Source organism: Magnolia sinica, chromosome 3 (assembly GCF_029962835.1).
Source record: "Magnolia sinica isolate HGM2019 chromosome 3, MsV1, whole genome shotgun sequence".
Taxonomy (NCBI): domain Eukaryota; kingdom Viridiplantae; phylum Streptophyta; class Magnoliopsida; order Magnoliales; family Magnoliaceae; genus Magnolia; species Magnolia sinica.
In genome coordinates this window covers 103,180,077-103,206,884 of record NC_080575.1, presented here as the reverse complement: position 1 = coordinate 103,206,884, position 26,808 = coordinate 103,180,077, and the positions used below count along the sequence as shown (strand labels likewise).

Here is a 26,808-nt window from a genome sequence, read left to right as displayed (position 1 = left end):
TGGTGTATTGACGTAACTAAGTTACGTGGGTTCCGTAACGAGGTATCTGTTATATCCAAACCCTCCTTACACTTGGAAAGCTCGGCGTAAGGCTTGATCTTTAAAATTAAGACAGATCCAAATATTAAGCGGGCCATACTGCAAAATATAATGGGGATTGAACTTCTACCATTGAAATCCTTTTTTGGGGTCATAGAAGTTTTGGATCACTATAGTATTTGTTTTTCCTCTTGGTCTTTGTGACCTTATCAATGGTTTGGATGAGAAATAAACGTTATTGTGGGCTTACGGATGTTTTGTGGTGTGGTTCACATAGCTTTGGATGTGAGTCAATATTGAACTCATGATCTAAAGTGATCTCACAGAATGGATGAACAGTGTGGATGTAATAAATACATCATTTTAAGGTCATGTAACTTTGATATCCTTCGAACCGTTCATACACCTTGGAGCTTGAGGTGTGTCAGCGTTCGTCTTCACACGACGACACGTACCCACACTAGCCAAATCGGTGGGGTACCAGCCAATCTGCTTCCGCGTTACAACGGTGACACTACGTCTACCACCGTCTCATCAAATCAGTATATCCAAGCAATAATTACAGAATTTACTGCACAACACACCACTATGATCATTCAAAACTGGCCCTTGGACTCCTCCCTCCAGCTACCCTCCGTCTCATTGCATTTTGAAAAAGCAAGTTAAAAACATTCCCTTCTCTAAACCGCAATTTTATATGTTTGAAAATTTCTTCCATCGCTTTTAAAACCTTTAAAAAGACAGGTAAACTGGTACTTTAACGCCAACATGCAACCCACCTGGTCGGAGAGGGCGCGGATCAGCTATTGACAGGTTAAATAGCCAGACTTGCTACTGAAGTGACGTCACCAAGTTCCATGGCCCCACCATGACATATGTTTTGTATCTGCACCTTCCATCCTTTTGGAGAGATAATTTCAGGGCAATATTCAAAGAATGAATTAAATCGAAAGCTCCAGTGGACCCAGCATAGAAAAAAGTGAGGACAGTGACGTCCACCATTAAAAACTTCTAAAGGCTACAAAAGTTTTAGATCAAGCTAATATTTGTGTTTTCCATTATTTCATGTATTTTTTAACTTTTGAACAGGTTAGATTTCAAATAAACATTATGATAGGCCTTAGGATAGTTTCAATAGTGGGAATCACTCTCCCCACTGTTTTTTGTGGTGGGGTCTACTACAGCTTTTTATCTTCCTCATTCTTTGGATCATGTCCTAAAATGATATCTCAAAATGGATTGAGGGTGTGGATACAACACATACATTATAATGAGGCCCACAGAATTTAGTGAAGTCACTTCAGTAGCCGACTCGCTACTCAACCAGTCAGTATCTAATCCATGTCCGGTAGGAGATGGAAGCAGATTGGCTAGTGTACCACACACCACCGACATGGCTAGTGTGTTAACGTCACCAAATCCCATCATGAGGTATGAGTTATATCCAAACTGTCCGTTCACTTGGTGAGCTCGTCGTGCGGTTTGAGCTCAAAAATAAGATGGATCCAAAAATTAAGTGGACTACACTGTATAAAGCAGTGGAACGATTGAACGCCTACTATTGAAATCCTTTTGGGGGTCATAGAAATTTTGAATTAATATGATATTTGTTTTTGATCTTCATCCAGGTTTTTGTGACCTTATGAATAGATTGGATGGAAAGTAAACATTATAGTGGGCCCTCCGAATGTTTTAATGGTGAAAATCATTGTCACCATTGCTATTTGTGGAGTGGTCCACTTGAGCTTCGGAAATTACTCATTTTTTTTATAACGATCTAAAATGATCTTGCCAAATGGATGAACAATGTAGATATGATAAATACGTCATTGTGGGGCCCATGTAACTTTGATTTCCTTTGAACCATTTGTATGACTTGTAGCTCGAGGAGTGTCAGTGCTTGTCTTCACACGACACATACCTACACCAGCTAGGTTGATGGTGTGTAGAGTTGGGCATCGAGTTGAGTCGAACCAAGTTAGAGTTGACTCGACTCGCTCCGGTTTTGAAATATGCTTGATCAGAACTCGACCTGACTCAGTACTGATTCCAGCATGCCTGACTCGACCTGAGTCCAGGTCTGACCTATACTAATCCAGACTGAGTCCCACCTGGTCAAAAGTACTGAGTCGGGTCAAGTTGGCACCGAATCGGAGAGAGAGAGAGAGAGAGAGAGAGAGAGAGAGAGAGAGAGAGAGAGAGAGAGGAGGGGTGGTGATAATGGTGGGTGGGTGGTGGGCTTAGAGGAGGAGGATGATGGAGGGAGAGAGAGACTTTGACATCGGGTCGGAGTTAGGGCCGGCCTGGTGCAAGGGTAAGATTAGAGATACTTAGAAATTATGGTTTACACACACACACACACACACACACACACACACACAGAGAGAGAGAGAGAGAGAGAGAGACTTGAATCTGAGTTGAGTTTGGTTTAAGATCGAGTCGAGTCTAACCGGATCGAGTTTCGGGTCAAGTCGGGTTGAGTTAGTAGGTAACTTGGACTCGACTCCGTTTGAATTTGGATTGGGCGAAGCCTACTCAGTTCAGACCGACTCACCCATTCAGTTCGGATCGAGTTGGATCTGCACGAGCCATACAAGTTGAGTTGTCCCATGCCCAGCTCTATTGGTGTGTGGTACACCAGCCAATCGGCTTCCGTTGGGGATGGAGTGATTTGAGCTTTCAGGTTTTGAACCATGTTTTATTCTCAAATGTCAGTTCAAACAGTTACATTATTATTGATATTTATTGTGGTGGGTGGGAGTAGTACTAGTGATATAAGTGACATACAGAGGATCCACCGTACATGTTTGCCGGATTGCATCTCAGATTTACAATAGAATATGACAGACCTATAGTAGTTGATTTGAATTCTTTACAATGAGATAGGCTTCCTTGGATAGGAGACAGAAGATGCCTCTGAAAACTCTCAGATTGAGATTGCATCCTGCACCCGCCTGTCCAGGAGCTCTGTAGGGCCCACCGTTGTCTTATCCACGTTTCATACATTTTTACCCATTATTTTAGGGCATGAACCCAAAAATGAGGCAGGTGAAACGCTCAAGTGGACCACACCAGAGGAAGAGGAGGTGATAATGACACCCACCCTTGAAACCTTCCCAGAGCCCACCTTGCCATCCTACCTGTTAAGGTGTTATAGGTAAGGATGAAGGGAAAACACACATATCAACTCAATCCAAAACTTAAGTGGGTCTCAAGAAGTTTTTAATGTGGGCATCCAATCCTCACCGTGTGGTTCACTTGAGCCTCGGATCTGCTTTATTTTTTTGTTCGTATCCTGAGATAATTTGGGAGCAAATTAGGTGTTACCCAGGTAACACTTTAGTGGGACTTACCTTGATAATGTGTTGTATATCCACGCTGTCCATCCGTTTCTCCAGCTCATTTTAAGACATGATCCCAACAATCAAGAAGATTCAAATCTCAGGTGGAAAACACCATAGGAAAACAGTGGTGATTGAGTGCCTCACCATAAAAAATTCCAAAGGGCCCATCATAAGGTTTGTGCAATATTTATTGGCCATTCAACCTGTAGATAATGTCAAGAAGACCTGGATGAAGGGAAAATACAAAGATCAACTTGATCGAAAAATTTTTGTGGCCCACAAATTTTTTTTAATGGTCATTCATCACTGTTTCTAGTGGTGCAGTGCACCTGAGATTATTATTTTCTTGAGGTTTGGGATCATGTCCTATAATGAGATGTAAAAACAGATGGATGGCGTGGATATACAACAAATACATCAAGGTGGGCCCAGTAAGGTTAGGGTAACACCCACCAAGATGTTACCTGGGTAACAGCTGATCTGCTCCCAAAAAATCTGATAATATCTCTCTGAAGGAGACAAGATTCAATGACGGCATCTTATATTATGTCCTCTCATTTTCCTTGGTTGCGAATTGTAAATGAGAGGTAGCTGAAACCCATCTACCATTGTAATTAGAGGAGATTTCTTTCTTAAGGGCATGGTGGGGAGATTTGCAGGAATACATTCCCACGTGAATATTAATTACATGTCCCAACGTTAGATTTCTTTGTGAGGAACGCTAGATGCACCCCTTCACACATGGAAATGAGAAACACGATTGAGAGATCTGAGCCTCTTGTTCAGCAACCTTCACAGGCAGACGGCATCTTCCAAAAATAAGTCTAACCTGATAAGCGGGTGGTTCACATGCTTACAAAATAACGAAAAGTTTTACAAATTAATTACACGTGTGGTCCATCTAAGATGGGTCCCTCAGTTTTGACAGTGGATCGGAACGGAATGCATACCACGTATGCCTTAATGGGTTGCCTCAATGTCACGGCATTAGAAACAAAAAGTTGGACAGTAATATGTTACGAGTACTGTAGACAGACATTGATTGGGTACTGCCCCTGATTGGAACTCCCTTGAATCTGATGTTGCATGATTGGATGGACAGGAGGTCATTGTTAGAGATGATGAGCCTATATTAAAATATTGTTGGCCTTATCTCTGAGTGGGACGTAAATTGCGTAGATACTGAGTAACTCAGAACGCAATGATAACTATCAATTAGAGGGATGCAGATTGCATACATGCTGAGTAACTCAAAACACCATATTAACCCTAGCTTACTAAGTAAACTCAATGTGCTCACTCTGCTTGATGTAGAGCGGAGTGGGCCACATAGGCTTATTTTTAGTACAAATGAATGAAAGAAGTCCAAACAGAAGCAGACCTAATCCTTTAGATTTGGCCTGGCGTGGGGCACATCCAGATAAAAGAAATTCATTCTTTTTAAGGAAAAATTACCATTCGATGTGCAAACTGTAAATTGTCCATAACTTTTGATCAAGGTATTGTTACGAGACACACGGCCAATGAATTTTGACTGGATCAGGCCATCTGGGGCCAACCTACCCATATAAGCAAGTCACGTTGCTCTATTTTGCAAGAAGACGCTTCCTTCTATTTCAAAATTGCAGTTTTATGAAAAAACTTACTATTTTTAATAAGTTTTAGTAGAGGTGGGCATCGAGCCCAGTTGAGTCGAGGTGGGCCAAGCTCAGCTCAGCTTTGTCCATGGTGTATTCAAGTTCGAGCTCGAACTCAACATTGAAGCTTGGCTTATTTGCCAAAGCTGTTGAGTCGAGTTCGAGTCGAGCTAGTGGTTCGAGTCTAGTCGAGTTTACCTCGAGTCGAGCTCGAGTTTGCTCAAGTTGTAAAAGGGTTTATGGGTAATCACTAATCAAATATGGGGACTGTTTGGATGCCTGCAATTGCTTGTAAAGATTTTACATCCTGTAAAGTGATCACAACTTTTAGCTACAATTTGAAACCTGGCAAAATGACATGTTTTTAGATTACAGGTGATAGCCTGATGGGTTTACAGGTCACAGCTAAAAAATTTCAAATCTCTCCACATGAGGAGTATTGCGGGAGTCTTCTCCATCATCCCCCCCCCAAACAACCTATGCATGTTTGGGTTTTAGTGGGATTGTTGTTACAGATGTTGGAGATTGATTTTACAGAAGATGGGTTTTGTGAGAAGAAGAAAGAGAGAATGACGGCTTGAATATACAGGATTAATAGTGATTTGGAGGAGTTTTCTTCTGCAGGGGATGAGATGAAACAACAGAAGAGTAATTTCTTAAATAAAGGCATGGATGTGGAGATAGGTAAGTGCTAACCGAGATTGGGCGCGTGGCCGTGCGGTCTTCTTCGCTCGGTGAGATCGAAAGAGTAGGTAGCGGGTAGGCAGTGTGCGCCGGTGGTGGTCGTCCGGTGGGTTTCTGCTGGTCGGGCGTCGGGCGAGCATGCATGCGGCGGGTAGAGAAAGAGAAGCAAGGGAAAGGGTTAGGGTTGGGTGGGGTCGAGTGGGGTGGGTTTTGACTTTTATATATATATATATATATATATATATAATATTTAATAAATTATAAAATTAATATGCTTATTAAACGAGCCGAATCGAGCTCGAGTTTGAGCTTCGAGTCGAGTCGAGTCGAGTTGAAATGCCACCTGGTCGAACTCGGCTCGAACTCAACATGAGCTACAAAAAAACAGCTTGACTCGGCCCAAGTCGGGCATTCAAGCTGAGTCAATCCGAGCTGACTCGAGCTGAGTCGAGCTAGCTCGACTCATGAACAACCCTAAGTTTTAGATTAAATGTATCTCATTTCCTTTAGAGTTGTAGTATATGATGTCTTGTTAGGAATTGCTTTTAATCAAGCCAAAAATCATCCTGCATGATTAAAATATAACTTCTTATTTTTAGTGAAATTTACTATTTTTGATAAATTCTGATTTAGTCAAATTAAGACTCATAATTAAGGTTTGTGTTTTATTATTTAAAGCATTTTAATTTCATTTTATAATGACATAAATAAAATATTTTTGAATTTTCTTTGTTTCTTGTGAATTCAAGAGCTATCACAGTTTATGGATTCAAGGTTCATAACATATAAAAGAGACATTGTTCTTATCTACTCATCTTACACCCCTTACATGCGTCACTGATGTACGTGTCTTATCCATGCCACCCATTAGTTTTACTAGCTCATTTTAGGTCATAAGCCTAAAATTAAAGCATATCCAAAGTTCAAGTGGACCACATGATAGGAAATCATGTAAATTGAATGTCAATCATTGAAATTTTCTTAGGAACCATGGAAGTTTTATTGTGTTTTCCCTTCATCCCATGTTTGCGTAACCTTCTAAACAGGTTCGATAACAAATAACATCATTACGGGTTATAGGAAGGTTTTAATGGTGGACATCATTATCTTACTTTTTCATGTGACGTGGTCTATGCTTCAATTTTAGGCTCATGCCTTAAAATGTGCTGATAAAATAGATGGACCAAGTAGATAATATATACATCATAGCAGACCCATGTAGTTTATATGTTGGATAGTGCCCTAGAAAACCATCCGTGCGCCCCCCCCCCCCCCTTTTTTTTGTGAAAAGATGATACCGGACTCATTTAATTTACCTCATCAATATTGACTATCCATTTTCATACTACTAATAGGAAGCTTACAATCACCAATCGGTATGATTTTTCCACCATGGCTCGTCATAATTTTTTTTTTTCAAGATAACTCACATGCATTCATCATTGGCAAAATATACATGACAATGGATATTTTGGGCTTCCTCGGGGAACAAAGGACCTGGGAGAAGCTTATCATAATGATGAAAAACTGAAGGGATGAAAATGACGAAAATGAAATATGAAGTGAAGTAGGAGAGACGAGGCCTATATATCTTCCTGAGACCTGTGCAGAGCTCTGAATAACTCTGACCGAGCTGATCCTAAGCGCCCCCAGGCCCACTTTATCTAGGAAAAGGCTTCCTCTAGTGTGGCTCGAAAGAAGAGAAATCTGATGAACCATGGAGGAGACTTGAGTATCGCTGCCCATTCAGGCCATACCATCTGCAAGCCCGTTACCTTCTTTGAAGATGTGAACAAAATTCAGCTGACCAAGAGTTCCAAATCTCTTGATTCTAGCAACCCAATAGGCCCACTTCCAACTTGGGCTGGCAATCTGGTTTAAAAATTCCACCACAAGCTTAGAGTTGAATTCCACAATGACTCTAGATAAACCAAAATGGAAGCATAAAGAAAGCCCATTGTGAATTGCACAAAGTTCTACATAGATGTTGGAAGCTATCCCATAGCCTTCCGAAAATGCAAAAATGAATTCACTGTTGTCTCCACTACAGACTCCTCCACCTGAAGGACCCGGATTACCTCTAGCCGAACTGTCAACGTTAATCTTGGCCTAGCCCATCAATGGTTTCTCCCACCTAACGCATGTAGGAGGATTCTAGAGATGCGTTGTGGTTGCCAACCCTAGCTTGGACGCAATGATCTACTTGGTGGAGGGCAAAGAAGATTAGGAGTGTAGTTAGCTAGAAAGGAGAGCCACCATCTAACCTTAGCCAAGACATCAGCCACCTGAAGAAACTTGCTGTCAAATCTAGTGGAATTTCTAAACTTCCTGATCTCCCATATAATGAAGCAAGGAGCGAGCTTAAGGAGGGGGGAGGAACCACTACTCAAGCGGGAGGAATTCCACTAGGAGTCCAGCGTGGATTCAATCGATTGATTAACATTATATGAGATGTCAAAAATTCCACCAAAATGTGTCCAGCAAGCTGAAGCTATGTAGCTATTGATAAGAAGGTGTTGAAGCTATGTAGCTATTGATAAGAAGGTGCTGTAGGGATTCTACTGAGTGGCCTCTAGATGAATCCAATGTGCAGCAAACACACTTGGAGACTAACAAAACACCGCACCCTTGGATTGCTTCATCGATAGAAACGGCCTTTTGCAACACTCTTAAAACGAAAAGGGATATTTAAGGGGGTAGATTAGCATGCCAAACCCACCTAGACCATTCCCTATAGGGCTTGGACTCCCTGCTAAGATCCCATGCTGAACGGACAGAGAACGCACCTGAAGGGGTGAAAGGCCATATGTGCTTGTCTGGACTATTTGAACCATTCGTGCCCTTATCCATGAGCCATGTGGATGTGATTGGGCAGATCTTAACTATTTGATTGTGGTCTCGCCAAGGTTTTCCATGTAAAAATCGTATGTTATCTGTGGTGCTTGTTTACATTTATCTCTTTCTTATTTGATTTAAATTCGAAATTTGCTTCTGTGATTTCCCAACAAGAATTGCGATCCGCCTCATCAATGGCGTATACACTTTCATGGACTAGGGCAAGATGATAGTGTTGTAAGAAGATAATGGGAATTGTCCTAGATTTCCCTGGGTACCAATGGATTGGAACCTATTGTATCTAACCGGTACTGGTCTGATCTCCGTTGTGCCACTTTGGTGTTTGTGTGGCATCTAGAACAAGATTCGGTGAGGCTGGGAAACATTGAGTTTGGTAAGCCTTGACATTATGAGATTTGACTGGGTCACGTGTCATTGTCAGATATGGGTGACACAAAGCATAATCGAAAGTGGTTCGGCCCACATCAGAAATAAGCTATACCAATCAAATCTTACCACGTTAGGGCCTCACCGAACTGGGTTCTGTGGCACTGGGTCCCAAGTCATCAAAAATACACAACTTAAGAGAACCAAGCCACAATACTAAACAATGGATGGGCCACTATGTTGTTTAGGGCCCACCACAATTTTTTCTATCAATTCCATTCATCAGGTGCACCTAGTTAGGATGAAAAACACTTTAAAAATTAGAATAACCTAAAAAACATAGGTGGATAACCGTGCACGAATTTGAATGTGTTAGGCCTAATTTTACATTGTTCCCAAAGGTGGGCATACTTGATTTTAGATCAAGCTAGTGTTTGGGCTATACACTTACCCAAAAAGGGGCAACGCCGATAGCTAAAAATCGTTGGCATAATCCTTGATGGCTTTTAGTTGTCGGAAGGGCCGTTAGAAAATGGGGTGTTGGCATTAAAGTCATCGCTAATGCTGATAGTCATAATCATTGGAAATGCTGACAGCTTTAAACCATAAGAGTAACGCCACATTTCCTTATTTACCGACGGCCTATTTGACCAACAACGATGGTTAGAAGCCGTTGACATTTCTCATGTGAGAATTTTACAAATTATTTGAAGCGGATTGCCAACCCTCCCCCATCTCTAGCTTGGAACGAGTATATCTAACTAGATTTCTCCATCCAAGCCAATGGCCTGAACATATCTTGTAATATACTACTAAAAAGCAACACGATCCAACTATGGCAGCCATCCAACCAGTGACCTGAAAAATGAGAAGTTAAGAAAATGAGTAGCAACAACCCTAGTTCAATAGCCAGGATCATGAGAAAGGAAAATAATAGAGCATACTAAAACCTCAAAAACTCAAGTTTGGGTAAATAATAAAACTAAGATTTTAATAAGAAAAATGTTGTGGTATAAAAATACCTGTTGGAGCTCGTGTGTTCACCTATGCGGCAATAATAAGACTCACTTAGCACATGACAAATATGATTGTATTTTCCACTTTGTTAGCACGGTCATGGTTATCGTGCTTCAAATGCAGAATGCTCTTGCCTATAATCCCCCAAATAGACTCAATCTGTCACGCCCTGAACTTGGAAACCGGGCTCACAAAATTTCCAATCGCCGAATCCGGTGCCGACAGCCTCCGTAGAACCCCATTCTCAGCTCCCGACACCCAATTACCAGGTTCTGATCCTGGGATCCTACAAGAAGGATTTCTAATATCAATTTAATTCATAATGAGCATAACCAAAAGCATAACCCATGAACAATAACTGCAAGAACACCATCACAAAATCCACTATGATTAAAAACTTTTAAGTACAATGTGTCTGAAAGGAAATACAAGATGATGATAATAATAAAAACTCAAAAGCTCGACTGCACGCTCCAACTCTGACGAAGGTATGGCTGCATCCTAGCGTCACCTGTACGCATCGATTGTGCATAAGCTTATGAAAGCTTAGAGGGTGGTGTAAGTGTGTGCGCAATATAAGCATGCTCAGAATGCAAGGTCAGAGTAATGTGGAATCATGGTGAGGAATACATGAATACAATCAGCCGTACCAAGGCTATGCGGTGCAAGATATGAATGCTATCGATCATAACACGGCCATGCGATACGAGATGCAACTCAAGCATGCCAATCCTCATCATATATCAGTACAGTTCTCATTCTGGATAATTACCAGGGTTTAGTACACTCCAAGTGGCACTGCCTCTCTCCTAGCCGCACAGTCCAAGTGAGTGTAAGAAACCTCACTATCTGCCTGGCCAATAGTCTACAATACCTATCCGACATGTCGATAGCGGACCCATTCATGGGCTGGTCAAACTCAACCTAGTATTGCCCCCTACCCTCAGGCGAGTAAGGCCACACCCCTTTCCAACCGACTACGACATAGTGGGAGACGGGGTCTCTTGGTATTCGGCCCTCGTGCGCTCATATATCTACTCGGTCTTGACATTGGAGTCATCCTCTAGTATTATCGGGTTTAGAGATTTTTACCCAGGGACATCTATGGCGTCTCGATGCTTAGTAACAATATTTTCGGTATCCAATCCAGCCACCCATGATGTGTCTGTGGGAGCTATGGTCCTGATGTCGCTAGGGCATACAATAATCATAATCACACAAATGCAAGTGCATGAATCATACTATCAGACATGCAACAATCCTGCGCGTACCGAGCGCTCATGTGGGGCAACTCCACCTATTAGGAGGCCCATAAATAATCTGCCCAGAGGCATATACTATAATTAGTCACTCCTCACATCAGGCATACATATGATGCGTATGATCATGAATCATGGATCTATACTAAACATGTTATATGGTGATGGGTTCTGATCATAACGAAGATGGACTTAGACTGCCTACACAATATAAGTATGGGCTTATCAATGGGCCTTAGGGAGAGTGACAATGCAGACATTTAACCAACATCATCCATACAATGTGGACGTCAAACCATCATTTCTCCCAAGGCATAGCCCGCCATCGAGATCATCACATAAACCATGGTGGAAACACATTATAATGGGCCTTATGTACATCCCATTGGGCCTCGACCCATGGGCCTTTAATACGTCAAATGGCCTCATACCATGGGTCTCATATGTATCAAAGTGGGCCTCAACAACAAGCCACAAATGCCTCAAGGTGGGTGTAATCACATGGGCCTCGTATATATCAAAGTGGGCCTCAACCACGGGTCACAAACGCATTAAGATGGGCCTATCAAATGAGCCAAATCAATGGGCCAAATCAGTTTAATTGGGCTTCATGTATATCAAATAGGCCACATCGATGGGCCCCATGCACATCAAATCGAGCCCACCCTTATGTATTCGAGACCTGGCCAATTTATAAGTTAACATAGAGTTAGATAAAGTGAAAGCCAAATATCAGCTTGAGTGGGAATCACAGTGACTCCTAAGAAGTTTAAATGGTGGTTACCACTGTACCCCACTATCATTGCAATTGGTGGGGTCCATTTGAACTACAGATCTAACTCATTTTTTTTGTCTCGAACCTTAGAATGGGCTTCCAAAACGGTTGGACGGTTGGATGCAACACATACATCATGGTTGATCCCATAGGGATGGGAAGGATGGACGACATATATGAGGTACATACCTCATGGTGGGGCCCACACTAATGGAAGGGTGTAGATCACAATACATACATCAGTGGGTCCCATGTGGGGCCCACCATAATGTTTACTTTCCATCTGACCCATGGATAAGGTCACTCAGACCTGGGGGCCCACCGTACTGTTTACGTGACATCCAAACTGTTCATAAGGTCACATGGACCAGGGGCCCACCGTGTTTATCTTCCATCCAAACTATTCATAAGGTCACGTGGACTAGGGGCCCACCGTAATGTTTATTTTCCACCCAACCGGTTGATGAGGTCACATGGACCAAGGTTGAGGAAGAAAAATAAATTTCATATTAATCCAAAACTCCTGGCCCCAAAAGGGTTTCAACGGCAGACGTTCAATTCACCGTTTTCCAGCTGTGTGGGCCATCTGAGTTTCTTGTACCGCTGATTTTTTTGGGGGCCCACTATCCTAAAGGGGACCCAACAAATGCATAGTGTTGATGGTCGACACACATCATGGTGGGGCCCACGGCTGGGACCCACGTTGGGCCAGCACATGCATAATGGTGGGGCCTGCCACACAGCGCAGCAGCACCTGCCGCACGCGTCAGCAGCAGTAGGTGATGCTGCTTATTTATTTATTTTTTTCAAGGAAAAGGGTTTTTCCACGCTTTATCCTATGTGGGGCCCTTATCAGGGTAATCCGACCCAGCCGTTGGTTCCCATGTCTTAATACAAACCCATCAAGCCCAATATTCGATGGGTTTTGGTGTATAGAAATATTGGGGTGTAGTTCAACGGTGAAATTACTATTCTCCATGCTATGGCCCACCAGGAAGTTGGTTTAACTTCATTTCTCGATTCAACACCTAAAATGAGCTGGGGAACGGGATAAACGGCGTGGATTATATACATACATCAAGGTGGGGCCTGCATGAGCGGCCCACTCAAAAAAAAAAACTTGAATATATTTATTTATTTTTTTGCTGCACGTCCAGCATCCAGACGGACGGCTGGACAAAAATCCATTCACCAAAGGCCTCTGGTGGGCCCCACCCTCACATGTGTCACACGTGTAGGGTGGGTCCCACGCAAATAGGTGGATGGTGGGACAGAATACATACCGATTGATGGGGCCCAGCTCTCTGACGATGCCATTACAGCAGTTATATAGCTGCTATAGGCTTACTGGCCAAATCCAGTTTAGCATTGAGTAGGCATGACCGTCCAGCAAGCTGGACGATGCAATCCAACCCATAAATCATGGCGGTCCTCGTGTAGGACGGCATGGATACTCCATGCATCAGGGTGGGGTCCACTACAGCATGGCCCACCAGCTAGGATCAAACCGATATTTGTAAGTCCCCTTCATCATGTCTGTGCCAAAAACCGACAGCAACATGGGGGGCCTCATGATCAGATGGTGAGGATGATACGTCAAGTTGGGCCATACAAATAGGGAGAGAGAGAGAGAGAGAAGAGAGAGAGAGAGAGACATGAGAGGGAGGGACCCCGCCACTATGGGCCCTCCTTAAACAATGCATACATCAAGTGGGTCTCACAACAAGTGGGCCCTTAAAAATTAAAATTAATGGCGGATCACCCACCTTTAGGCCTTCTCCTTGGTCCCTTAGCCCTCTATGCTCCTTGCTTTCACTTTTGATGGTGGTTGATGAAATTTTGATGGTGTGGATGAGAGATGAGAGGGTGGGCCACACTTGTAGTTTGGGAGAGAGAGAGAGGGAGGTTGGACGTGGGATGTTACTTGAGAGAGTTTTTTGAGAAATGAGGGAGAGAGAGAAGTGATGGGATGATAAGGATGGGTGATGTGGTGGTTGTAAGAAAAAGGTGATGGGAGGTATGGTTTGGTTTGAAAATTGGTAAAAGAGGGATGGGTGGGAGAGAGAGAGTTGACTTATGGAAAAGAGAGAGATGGGTTGCATGTACTTGACTTGATGTGTGATGTGTACTTGATTGATGGGATTGATTGATTGATTGATGGGATAGGTCATAGAGATTCTCTCGGAATTTGCATGCGCAGCGTTTTCTTCGAATTGAACATGGGCCTACATCTTCTACCCTGGGTATCGGTTTGGTGCGCGAGTTGCGGCGTTGGAACCGCGGCGACGGCGTGGTCGCCAAGGTACAGGTTTCAGTTCGAGCCAACTTTGGTATGCAGGTCTTGGCTTAGGATCGCGCACAAACGTCGGATACGGTGCGAAGGTTGCCGGAATTCGACCGGAAGGACCGCGGAAGCCAACAGAATGGTACGAACCAGGGTACGGGTCTTACACAATCAATTTTCAATTGGAATATAATTACAATCATTTAGTTCTTCGAGGTTTCCATTAGGTATAAGAGAAAATAGATACTTGCATGAACAAGTTCGTTCTTCCACACGATCCCATTTTCTTGGGTGTGAACCTAGTGAAAATGCACTTGAGCAAATTCCCACGTGCCCGCGTAGTCCGGTTAACATTCACATATGATCAAAATCAGAGTAGCTTTAAAATCAACAATATCAAAAGTTAAGAAGAAATAACTAAATCCGAAAATATATAGGTAATATTCAAAATGTACAATTCTAAAAGTAATGTCCACCAAAATAGGGATTATACAAGCCACAACATACATACCCAAAATGATTAAAATATAAAATTTTCAGTTTTTGCTCAATCCTCCAAAACATAACGATGACAATGTAAGACGATTTAAGCATGCTCGTCTAAGGTCTCGATAGTACCTATATTATTTTAAAACATAGTCCCAGGTGGGAGGGAGTGATTAACTTATTGGTTTCATTAGTTTTATGTTACGCATGTTATCAACCCAATCAGTGCAGGTAATGATAATTAAGAAATCAAAAAATTCCTAAGTACTCTTATTAAGTGTGCATATGAAAGTATGACATGATGAATGCTCTTTCCAAACCACACTCCTTCATAAGCGACTTTAACGCACACATATTTCACATATGTCAATACTTCCTCACAAGCGGCCCAACGCTAAATCTCAAGTCCTATCTAATGCAATGCAGTGAATGCGTATGTTAATTGAGTAGTTATTAAGTTTCATTCACCCTGTGTCCCTTAATCCGTATTCAGGTTTACCACCCAGACGACAACTCCCCAATCAATGTGAAGCTAACACTGGCCCAACCGATCACTAAAGACTTGGATAACACAGCCTAGACACACAGGGTTAGGCAACCCATCGACGAGTGGAGGGCGCTCACAAATGATGTAAGAGTCGTCACCCAAACACAATTGTGGAACGATGGCGACATCATCACAGTTTGATGTACTAGGCTCATAGCCTCGATTGCTCACTGATCACTCTGGGAGGCTCATCACCCTAGTGTTGGCTGATAGCTCAGACACGGTATCCCATACCACCATGCTCAGCCCATAAAACTCTTGGATCATACCACTGACGGTTAGAAGTATACTCATTCAATAGGAACGGGGTATTCTAAATTTTATTTGTCAGTATCGTATATTGTAAACACACATGGTTAGTCGACTATTAGGCTAATTCGATTGACTTTGAGAACTCCGGCACAACCAGCTTTATTGTGTGCAAGTATCCTGTGTAATCTAGATACTATTGGTCATCCGTGTTCGACCCAGGATCAATCGAACAAACCTAAGGTTTTTGACCTAACTCAGGCCACCTCTTCAGTTCGGATAGTTAGCCTACTTTCATAATGTTGTAAGTAACCCAAACATCACTACAATCTGAAAATTCGTCAGGTCATCATAACACATATTTAACAACATAATCACTCAGTCACTTCATCAAATATGTATGGAAGCATAAATAGAAAGATACAACTACTTAAACATTTTATCAAACACATGAGCATCAATAGAATTGTAAGTCTACTTAGGCATTGTATCAAACATATGGGCATCATTAGAACCACACATCTACCTAGGCATTCCATCAAGTATGTAAGCTTCAATAAAACAAGACACTCAATCACTTAGGCATTTGATCAAACATGTGAGCATCAATAAACAACTAATGATACATGTTGCAATTAAACTTGAAATATAGACATGCTAGAAATAAATAAAACATTCACCATAAGGGATTATTAATTGGACCCTCAAGGGTCGATAAAAAGTAACCTAGGGATAATGGTTTGCACCTTTTGATGATCCGCCTGACTCGCGACGCTCATAGGGTTAGGGTGTTAAGGAAAGATTATCGAGAACCCAAGCAATCATGCAAGCTTGTAATATTTGAAAGGAATTAACTATGAGACCTAAACCTATAAACATGACTCAATACTTACCTTATATCGTCATCGAATCAACATCAATGAAGGGCAAGATTGTTATAGAGGGGATGAGAGGGTGAATGTGTACAAATCCTTACACTTCCAAGCTCTCTCTCTCTCTCTCTCTCTCTCTCTCTCTCTCTCTCTCTCTCTCTTCTCTTCTCTTCTCTTCTTTCTCCTCTCTTCAAAGCTAGGGCTCAAAATTCGTACGGGGAAAGGGGGTGTGAAATGAATGGGCATTTATAGTGCCAAAAAGTGTATAAATGGCCATAATGGCCTTTTGTTCATAATTCTAACTCTAAGGGAGGTTGTTTCCCACTAATGGGACCCAATGGAAGGCATATGACTCAATCTAAAGCATGGGATAGGTGTCCCACAAGGCGATCTATGTTTGGACACAAACATACGATGATCGGGCATGCCTATCAATCAAGAAAGCACTAACTTAGATCAACAATCACTAATGATCAATCGGGGCCATGACTATACCGATATGTGTGGGGAAATGTCTTTATCCAGTACCCCAACTTTGGACATGAATCGATGGTTCAAAAGTTACAACTTTGCGAAAGAACAAAGGGCTAGTTTCACTTAAATTTCAAGTTTTCACCTAAGGTATTTGCACATCCTAAGCACTGGTCATAAGTTGAGCAATCTTAGACACTATCTCTGCTCAACATCTGCAATGGACGTCAAGCCCGGTAAGACGAGCGTCCTCCTATAGTCCCGGGTTTAGTGGCTCACTAACGAGCAGTCTAGAGGTTGTTCAGAAAATCAAAATATTTTAAAAGTAAATTAGGTAACAAGATTTCATGTGTACAATTATTAGGGTTTGGATTAGCAAAGTTCATAGTGTTCCCTTTCTACAATTAGTAAAAATGGTGATTCGATTCTAATCAAATCAAGAACCATAATTCGACTATAATAGAAACTACCCAAATTAATAAAATATGCTAAAATATAAATTTAAATTAATTACACAGGATGATTCTTAACATGATTACAAGAAATTCCTAAGAATACGCTGAATGAAAAAACTCTAAGATGAAAAAGATATGCATGGCCTATCGATAACGTGTAGTTGAAGAAAATTTTCAATTTCAATAGGTCTATTGCTTGATATGTTTTTGGTATTTTTAGTTACTAAATTATTTTTAATTTTTTATGATAGTTTATGATCAAGTCTAATTAACTTTACCAAATTTCATTCCATTTTGAGTTTTAAAAAAATACTAAATATTTCGAAAGTACCAGCTGCCTGAAACCAATAATTTTGATATAGTTTCTAAAGTATCCTAAAATTAACATCCTTTCAAATTTTTTTATTTATTTATATATAACATTAGACTCAATAAGCTTCAATATGGCTTTTTAATCACCTCAATCAGATTAAAAAATAAAAGATATGGATTTTTGAAATTAGCACACCGAAACTATCAATTGCTGAACATTATTACTATGTTGAACAGGGGGGTGGCGATGACACCACCACCTACTATCCAATTTTGGTGGTGGAACCATCGGAGTTTGTCCCAGAACTTATTTTTTCGGGGGTGGCACCGTCGAGGGTCATCCACGCTCTGTAAATTTTAAACTTCAACTCTTTTAGACAGTTTTGGTGGACCCCACATCACTCATTTTGGTCCCAAATATATTCGAATGCATGCACGAAAATGAACTCAAATTGATGAATCAAAGATAATGCCCAAGGATGTCCAACTCCCAAGTTGGCAAAAATCCAAGACGTTACATAAGGTAAGAAAAATTGTCCTAAGACTTGAAATGTTAAAATCAAATTTCATCGAACTATGGTTGATTGATCAGAAGATCGATCAAGGGCCTTCAAGTTGGCTTGATCGATCGACTACATCGATCAACTATTCCTGTTGATTTTCAAATTGAGTAGTGGATTAATAAGACCAGTGGGTCATCCTATTTTAATCGAAGGCGGACCCCATTAGATTGAAAGGTTAAATTAAATTCATGCTTTGTCAAACTATTTTATAGGGATTTGGATTTTAAATTTAGAGGCATATAAATGTTCAATTGATTTAGCTCTACCAAGAATAGGTGAGTGAATCCCAATATGTCTCATACTTGTACATTTAAGATAAATGATATGGTTGTTATGATTGCTATGATTGCCATTGATTTATTACTGTGATGTTATGCTAACATGTTAAGATGATCCCTATTGTACTAATTTACTATTGTGATGTTATGCTAACATATTAAGATGATCCTTATTATATGGACATTGAGCATGCATTACATGCATCCATAGTGCTCCTGTGCTGATTCGTAGAGACACACTCTAGATGACTGCATGCACTACACGTGCCTCAGTTTCTGGTGGATCTTCTTAGATGGTTTACCAGATAGATTCGTTACTAAATGCCCACATTAGTGGAAGCCGACTCATGGAGTAGATGCGAGCCTTGCCCATGCCAACGGTAAAAGCCTACCAGGTGCAGATGCGGGTTGATGGAAATCCAACCTAAGCAAGTGGATTCTCATCCAACTTAACATGTATTCCATGACATCTCAGCGTATATACTCGTGCTTGCATACATATTATTGATTGTTGCTTGTGTTATCTTATATTATGTTGTGTATGAACCATGATAAGTTCACTCACTAGCCTGACCAACTAGCGTTGTGGATTGATAACTGTACAAAATCTAACAAAATAGGATACCCGAATCAAGTGCCAGAGAATGAGGCTGGGTTGGTGAAAGAAACACATGACCAATGGCCATATCTGACATAAGAAAATGAACTCACTACATTGGATGGATGATTTGTTATATGACTGATTAATTAAATAATTAGTTTTCATTCTTTATTACTACTGATGTTTAGGCTTAGTTTGAAATTGTTTATAACCATGATTCGGTTTAACGGTATTCGATATTCTAGTTGAATAAAGTCCCAAATTGGTAAAGGTAGTTTAATTTCAAATTTTCATTATATGGTTATGAATCTGATGGAATTGGTATATATGGAATAGACATGTGATAGTGTGGATATATGGATGTTAATGTGGTAAAAACTTGGAATACATTAAATTTTGCCTCCTAACAATTGTATGATAAGTGAAATTATGTGCAATTGATATATGAGTCATGGACCATACATCTTATCTGAGGGTGCACACTCAGTACCCAAATTATAGGGCATGACAATTTCTAAATAATTTCTAATACCTAGTAAGAGAGTGAGAGGGGTAAACCTGCGACAATTGCCATGTCCACGCGGCCCGAAGAGGAAGGTATTGTTATTGTACACGATCCTATGAATCCTAAAGGGTGATGGATTCATGATGGAGAATTCACTCTGCCAAAATTGTGGATTTGCGACGGATTTTTACGACGGACTTCGTCCGTGGCAAAAATAGCTTGGTTTAACAACGGATTTAATCCGTCGCTAAAGGAAAAAGTCCGTCGCGAATCCCGTCTTTCTTGAAAATCTGTACAAACGTTACGGAATTTGCGAGACCAAAATCCGTCGTTGTTAACTAATTTACGACGGATTATGGTCCGTCGTAAAATAGCGACGGACTAAATCCGTCACATTTTGATTTTGCAATGGAATATGATCAGCTGCAAATTCGCGACGGATCCTGGTCCGTCGTAAAAGGGCTTTTGCCTTGAACATTTATTTTTTTTCATTTTTTTAGAATATGTTGGAAATTTAGGTTTTTTGGTAGTCTAATAATTGTTTTTTTTAATAGAATTTCAGTGGTTTAATTGTACATATTTGTATATAGAATTATTTTTTAACAATTGATTGAATGCAAAAAAAAAAAAAAAAAAATTATTTTGTTTTTATATCAAATGAGTGGAAATTATTATTATTTTAAAATTTAAAACTAATATTTAAATGATTCGTAATATCACATGAAAAAGAATATTGAGAACTTTAAAAAATTTAACAATGTTTGAGAAAAAAAATAAGATTTTGAAAAAATAAAAATTTATTTTGTGGGAAAAAAATAAAGAATATTGAATAAAGTTGATAAATTTGAAAAAAAAAAAAAAAGAATTTGATTTTGGAAAAAATAAATCCTAAAAAAGAAAATTAAAAATATTTAAAAAAATGTGAAAATTTTCACAATGTTGAAAAATGAAATATTTTGAAAAAGAATAATGAGAGTTCGTATTTTGAAAAATAAAATAAAATTGAGAAGTTCGAAAAAAATGCTTTTGAAAAAAATGGAGAAGTTTGAAAGAATTGAAAATTTTAAAATAAAATGATATTAAAAAATCGATACTTTAACAAAAAAAAGAAAAAAAAAACATTTTTAAAAGAAAATTAAAGAAGTTGAAAAATTTTGTGATATTGAAAAATAATTGAAAATGTTCAAAATTTAAAATTAAAAGAAAAAGTTATTTATAAAAACACTGAGATCTTGCAAAAAAAAAATATATCATTTTTAAAAAAGAAAATTGAAAAGTTGAAAACAAAATGATGCTTTTGAAGAAAAAAAAAATTGCCATTTTGAAATTTTTAAGAAAAAAAAAATTTTTAATTTGAGAAATTTTTTGAGATTTTGAAAATAAAAATTCAGAAATTTTATTTTAAAATTTTTAAAAATATTTGATGATAAAAATAATAATTTGTTAAAAGTTTTCAGAGAAATTTAGAGTAAAAAAATATAAAATTTGAAAAGAAAAACATGATTTTTAAATGGAAATTGAGATTTATCTATGAAAAAAAAAAGATTTTTTACTAAATTATTAGGCACATCCACTAATTGAACCTTTAACCATTTTTGGACAATCTAATCAATCTCGATTGAAGAGTAAATAACTTTAGATGTTTAAATCAAATTTTACTCAAATTGTTGAACAATCTTGTATTCCCAATATTTCTCATATGTGGCCTGATCAGGGCACGTAACCAGGCAAATTGAGGGTATTGATCACTAAAATAGAGTGAATGGACCAAACATGTAAAATGGGCCAAATATTCTAGTCAAAATTATGACCCAATTTACTGGCCTCGTGAAAACCTAAGAATTGATGTTAGTAAATTTTGTGGGCCCATCATGATGTGTGTTGAACATTAACACCGTGCATTTGATGCGTCCCCTTTAGTTTATGAGATATGTCAAAAATTATCCGTATATGAAACTCAGGTGGGCTATACCATCTAAAAGTATGAAGACATCCTAAAATAGATAAAAGCACTTGGTGGGGCCCACATGGGTTTTGGATGCTGCTGAAACTTGGTCTAACCCCTCATCCAAGTGGGACACGCATAATGAATGGGCTGGATCTGTTAATCACATATAGGTGGGCCTAATATATGATTATGAATGTTTTAATGGGAGGGTAACCCCTCTCAACTATAGTATCTGGTGTGGCCCACCCAAGTCATGGATTGACTTTATATTTTAATCCCGTGGCCCGCCATGGAATGTTGCATCTGATTGATGGGGCAGATCTAAATTTCAAGTGAACCCCACCATGGAAAAGAGTGGGATAGTGACACCAACCGATGAAACCTTCTTAGGGCCCACCACATGTTTATTTGAGATCCAACCTATCATAAGTTAATATAGACATAGAATAACTGAAAATGATTTTAGAGATCATTTTAGAATATGAGCCCAAAAGTGATTCATATCCTTAAGCTCAATTGGACTGCACAAACAATAGCAATGAGACAATGATTCTCACTATTAAAACATCCGTGGGACCCACCATAACGTTTACTTTCCAACCAATCCATTAATAATATCACACATACCTAGATGAAGAGGAAAAACAAAAATTATATTGATCCAAAACTTCTGTGACCCTCGAAAGGGTTTCAATGGTAGACATTCATTCTCCCACTGCCTTTTGTAGTGTGGTCCACTTGATTTCTGTACTTGTCTTATTTTTCGGCCCAAGACATGACGAGCTCTCCAAATGGATAGACGGTTTGGATATAACACATACCTCATATGTGACCCACAGAACGCACCAGCAACGTCGGTGGTGTGTGGTACACTATCCAATCGGACGTGGTTTGGCTAGTGACGCGAGTAGCCAGGTGTTTAGTGGTTGGTGCTCTGTGGGCCTCACCAAGATCTATGTGTTTTATTTGTACCGTCCATCAATTTTTGCACATCATTTTAATACTATATCACATATATGAGGTAGATTAAAATCTCAGGTGGACCACACCATGGGAAAACAATATTGATTGAATGTCTACGGTGCTCACTGAATTCCCACTGTTTCCTCTCGTGTGGTCCAGTTGAGTGTTGGATACACCTAATTTTTGGTCGCACGTCCTAAAATAATCTCATAAAATGGATGGACGTGGTGGATTTCTCACAAACATCTCGGTTGGCCTCACCCAACATACGGGATCAAGTAATCAATGGCTTAGATTTTGGAACCATGGGCTCTACCCGTCACAATAAAAGACACGCTTACACCATGTAAAAGCTCACGTTGTGCCCCACATGGAGTTAGTTTCCGTTTTAAATGTGCTAGTTTTGGGTCCAATGTAAAATGGTGGTGATTTATGCAGTCACTAGTGGAAATGACATAAAGTTATCTAGACCATCCAAATAGTGGGTCCTCTTGCAGATGGTTAATATTTATATTGTACCCTTATTATACAATCCATTTGGTAAATGAGCCCTTAAATGTATAAGTGAAAACTTAGTTTAGTATATAATTTGGTGTTAAACTCACATTGTTCAGATGTGAATCAAAAACTCATTTTGAAAGAGGAATTTCCAAAACCCTCTTTCAATGCCTTTTCCTTTCTCGTTTTCCCTCCTTCTCTCGCTCTGGCTCTCCCTCACTCGTTGCGACTGTTGTTCTCCCTCCACCTCTCTGAGCAATGCCGACCCTAACCCATCTCCAATCAAAACATTTCAGCACCGTCCAAACCCCATCGTTTTCGCCCCATTGTCATGGTCGGAACTCGCTGCACTCGTTGCCGCTGCACTCATTTCCATTGTCAATCTGGTGGTGGATCCGGGATGGATTTGCTAATTTCAGTAGAATCAGGGGATATGGTTTTTGCATAACCCGTCCATCATCCTGAGCGTCAGGTTCTTGCAGGTAAATCTGTCCATATTCTCTTCTCATTCAATTGAAAATTGGGGATACGGTTTGTACATTAGCTATTTGTTGAATTTCCTGAGAGAAGGCGGGATTTGTCTTAGGACTATACTTTTGTTTTGAAATTATTGCATTTATCTGTTCTCAAAGAATTGAGATTTGGATTTCAGGTTGATCATGATTCATGACCATCCATCCATTGGTAACCATCGTGCATCAAAAATTCTATTGTATCAAGGTTGCTTTTTTTATGATTCAATTATGTTATTCTTAGCTTGTATGGTCACCTGACTAGTGATATCATGTGCTCTTATTTTAGATAAATATGCTCTCTGCCATGAAGTATGTATGGCAGATCTAATTGTTTGATCCGTGAAGTGAAAGATGAGGGTAGGTAAAGGAGAAAATAAGACTAATTTTCAGCTTGAAAATGGTTTTGTACAAATGGAAAAAATTAATAAATAAAAAATCTACTGATCTTATTGGTAACTCAGAATTCACAATAAACTTTGTGCGTGATTTTTGTGTTTTAACCCATCATAGAGGTAACCCATTGATTGGTCATTGGATGGTATATAGGGCTTCATACTAAATCTTAGTATATTGCTGATGAACAGGATCATTTCTATTTCCTACACATTTACACTTCGATATTCAAATAGCCGATGAGTTAGAAAGGCCCATTGTTTGGTGATCTAGATTGTTGAGATGGGTTTTCATCATGGATGGACCATGCTTCCAAAATTTGCCCTACCAAAGATCCTACCTCTCAAAAGTTTCTACTCCTTTTCCTATTTGCTTTGAATTGTGTTGGAACTAATAGATTCTTTAGATACATCTATTTAACCTTATTTTCATTTGTTCTATTTGACTGCAGGAGATGATATCCAAGCCTGAAATTGGACAATCGTTTTATGCATGAAACAAAGCTACTTTTTTCCTTCCTATGTTGCTTTACTATTGATTCCAAGTAGCTTTTTCTTTCTTCTTTATATAGTTTTTATAATGATTTGTATTTTTTAAAAAGGTTTTAGGATATCAAGCTAATATATATGGGTGGACCAGCATGATTTTTTTGAGGTTCTATATTTTTCTTTCTTTTATTTATTTATTTATCCTGATATTAGTCCTAAACATATGCATTTCTAAATCTTGATTCTACACAACTTAGTTTTTGCTGGATTGAATAGTTCATCATTTCTTTGTAGGACTAATTTAGGAGTCGTTGGACCCCCTACCAAATCTCAGCAATCAATACAATTCTTCTGGTGGCCTCGATGGTAGATGACCCACTGTGAGAAAATCACGCCAATTGCTTGATCTTGCTCATCTAACCATGGTACTTCTGCTTAAAACATGTGAACTATACATCTTTTAAGGCCTTAGCTGCTGGTTTACAATCCAGTCTAGAGCCTACAGATTGTATATATCAAGCTACCAAGATGGATCTATACGAGTATGGGATGCCACATATCCAGTCCTGTCACTTGTATCTGTATTGGGAGGGGAGGTAAGAGCCTCATCATGGATAACCCATAAAATATTTATCTTTGAAATGTAATGGAGGTATAGCTCTCTTTTGATTTTGATGAATGTTGATAAAATAAGTGATGGTTAGGTTATTTGGTAGTATGGCCTATTAAAGCAACATGTATTATATGATTGTCAGGTACCAAGGATCAAAGTGGCTGGCATAAGTGCTCTAGCATCAGTGCTGGACTTCTATTCAATCACTATGAGCTTGGTTGTTGGAAACGAATGTGGTCTGGTGAGAGATGTTCTTTCCATAGCTACTTTCTTCTGATTTGGCGGCTTAGGTTATTATTTAGTGTACATAGCAATCTAATTGTTTGTTGTGACACTAAAATCACATTAGTAGAATGATATGAACTATGTAAACATTGACTATCTAAATGTCGATGGCCTTTTTTTTTTCTGTGAGATTTTCAATTCTAAAAAGTGGGGCCCACAGTTCTGTTATACGGACCATTGGTCTGTTTCTTTCCACTGAGGGTGGAAAATGGTCCAATAATCCATCAGATCATAAGATCCCAGCCACCTATATTAGGACCAATTTCTGTTCTTAATAGTCTACTTGGAAAGAATCAGTGCAAGTTGGGACATGTTATTTCCCTCAACTCTATAAGTTAAACGAGAAACTGTATTTTGGGAAGTTTGTTGGTTAAAACAATATTAAAGCTCAGGAAAATGAGATTCCCTTTGTTGTGACTCGCTAATTTTTCTAGTTGCTAGCCTTGCAGATTCTTAGTGGGAGGAACTATATGATACATGATGGCCTGCATCTTTGCACAGTAGTGGGGCCCATGGTCCAGTAATCTAGATCATTGGTTTGTTCTGTCCTATTGTTGAAATATTTTATAACCTATGCCTTGTTGAAGTTCGACTATTGTCCACATGCATGTATGGATTTTTTTTGGTTAGATATGTGATTATTATTTTATTTTATTTTTTGAAAAAAAAAAAGGTGCCAGATAGCCATTTGAACCAAAAAAATAAAAATAAATTTACATCTCAAGAATCAGGTATTTTCTCAATTTATCTTGAAATGTGTAATATCTAGTGATATGACAATATTTATGGTAATCATCTATATTCCCCCACACACACACACACACACAAAAAAAAAAAGAAAAAAAACATGATTATTATATATCTTTATTCTTATTAATTTGGTCTTGAATGTCAATTGCATGTGGTAATGGAAGTTCTGCCGAACTTACGAGATTCATTAACATGAATTTATGATAATGACTATATTTGCTCTCTGTCCAGATTTTGAGGAAACTCCCTTATTGAAGAATAGTGCTCTTATTAGCGGCTATAGCATGGAGAAGTCCAAAAGATTTTCTGTGTATCAGCCTTAGCAGATGAAAACTGTATCTTCTCTTTTAATGAAAGCCCTCTTATGATTTGGTTGCCAATTTCTATGGAAACTAGATTTGGATGTACTATATGCTTATCAATATGCTATTGTTTTTCATACAGGTTTATCTTACAATTAATTTTTTGTGCTTGATTGAATTGCGGGCATGGATAGCAGTGAAGGTCCAAGTCTCTTTCCATTGCACCGTTGCAGAAATCTGGTTTGTGTTGTTTTCATGTCCTCTTTTTCTTTCTTCTCTCTCTGTTTTTTTTGGCTCATATTCTAACTTGATTTGGAAAAAAATAAATGATCGTGATGGATAAAACAGATACATCATGATGGCCTTTTGTTTGTAGTCTGTAGGATTATTTCTCAAGAAGATAGAAGATGATAAATCTCAAATATATAGGTCTGTAGCAAAAAAATTTAGTCT

The 26,808-nt window shown here is 39.2% G+C and overlaps 1 long non-coding RNA gene across 2 annotated transcripts; it reads left to right on the top strand.

Moving 5' to 3' along the window:
* The first annotated feature begins 24,248 nt into the window (after positions 1-24,248).
* LOC131240483 (uncharacterized) lies at positions 24,249-26,388 on the top strand. 2 transcript variants are annotated; one of them, XR_009168765.1, is made up of 3 exons: positions 24,249-25,057; positions 25,161-25,259; positions 26,285-26,388. It is a non-coding gene; the product is annotated as an uncharacterized LOC131240483 (long non-coding RNA). The 2 variants fall into 2 exon arrangements; XR_009168764.1 differs by lacking the exon at positions 26,285-26,388 and adding an exon at positions 25,434-26,105.
* The last annotated feature ends 420 nt before the right edge of the window (positions 26,389-26,808 follow it).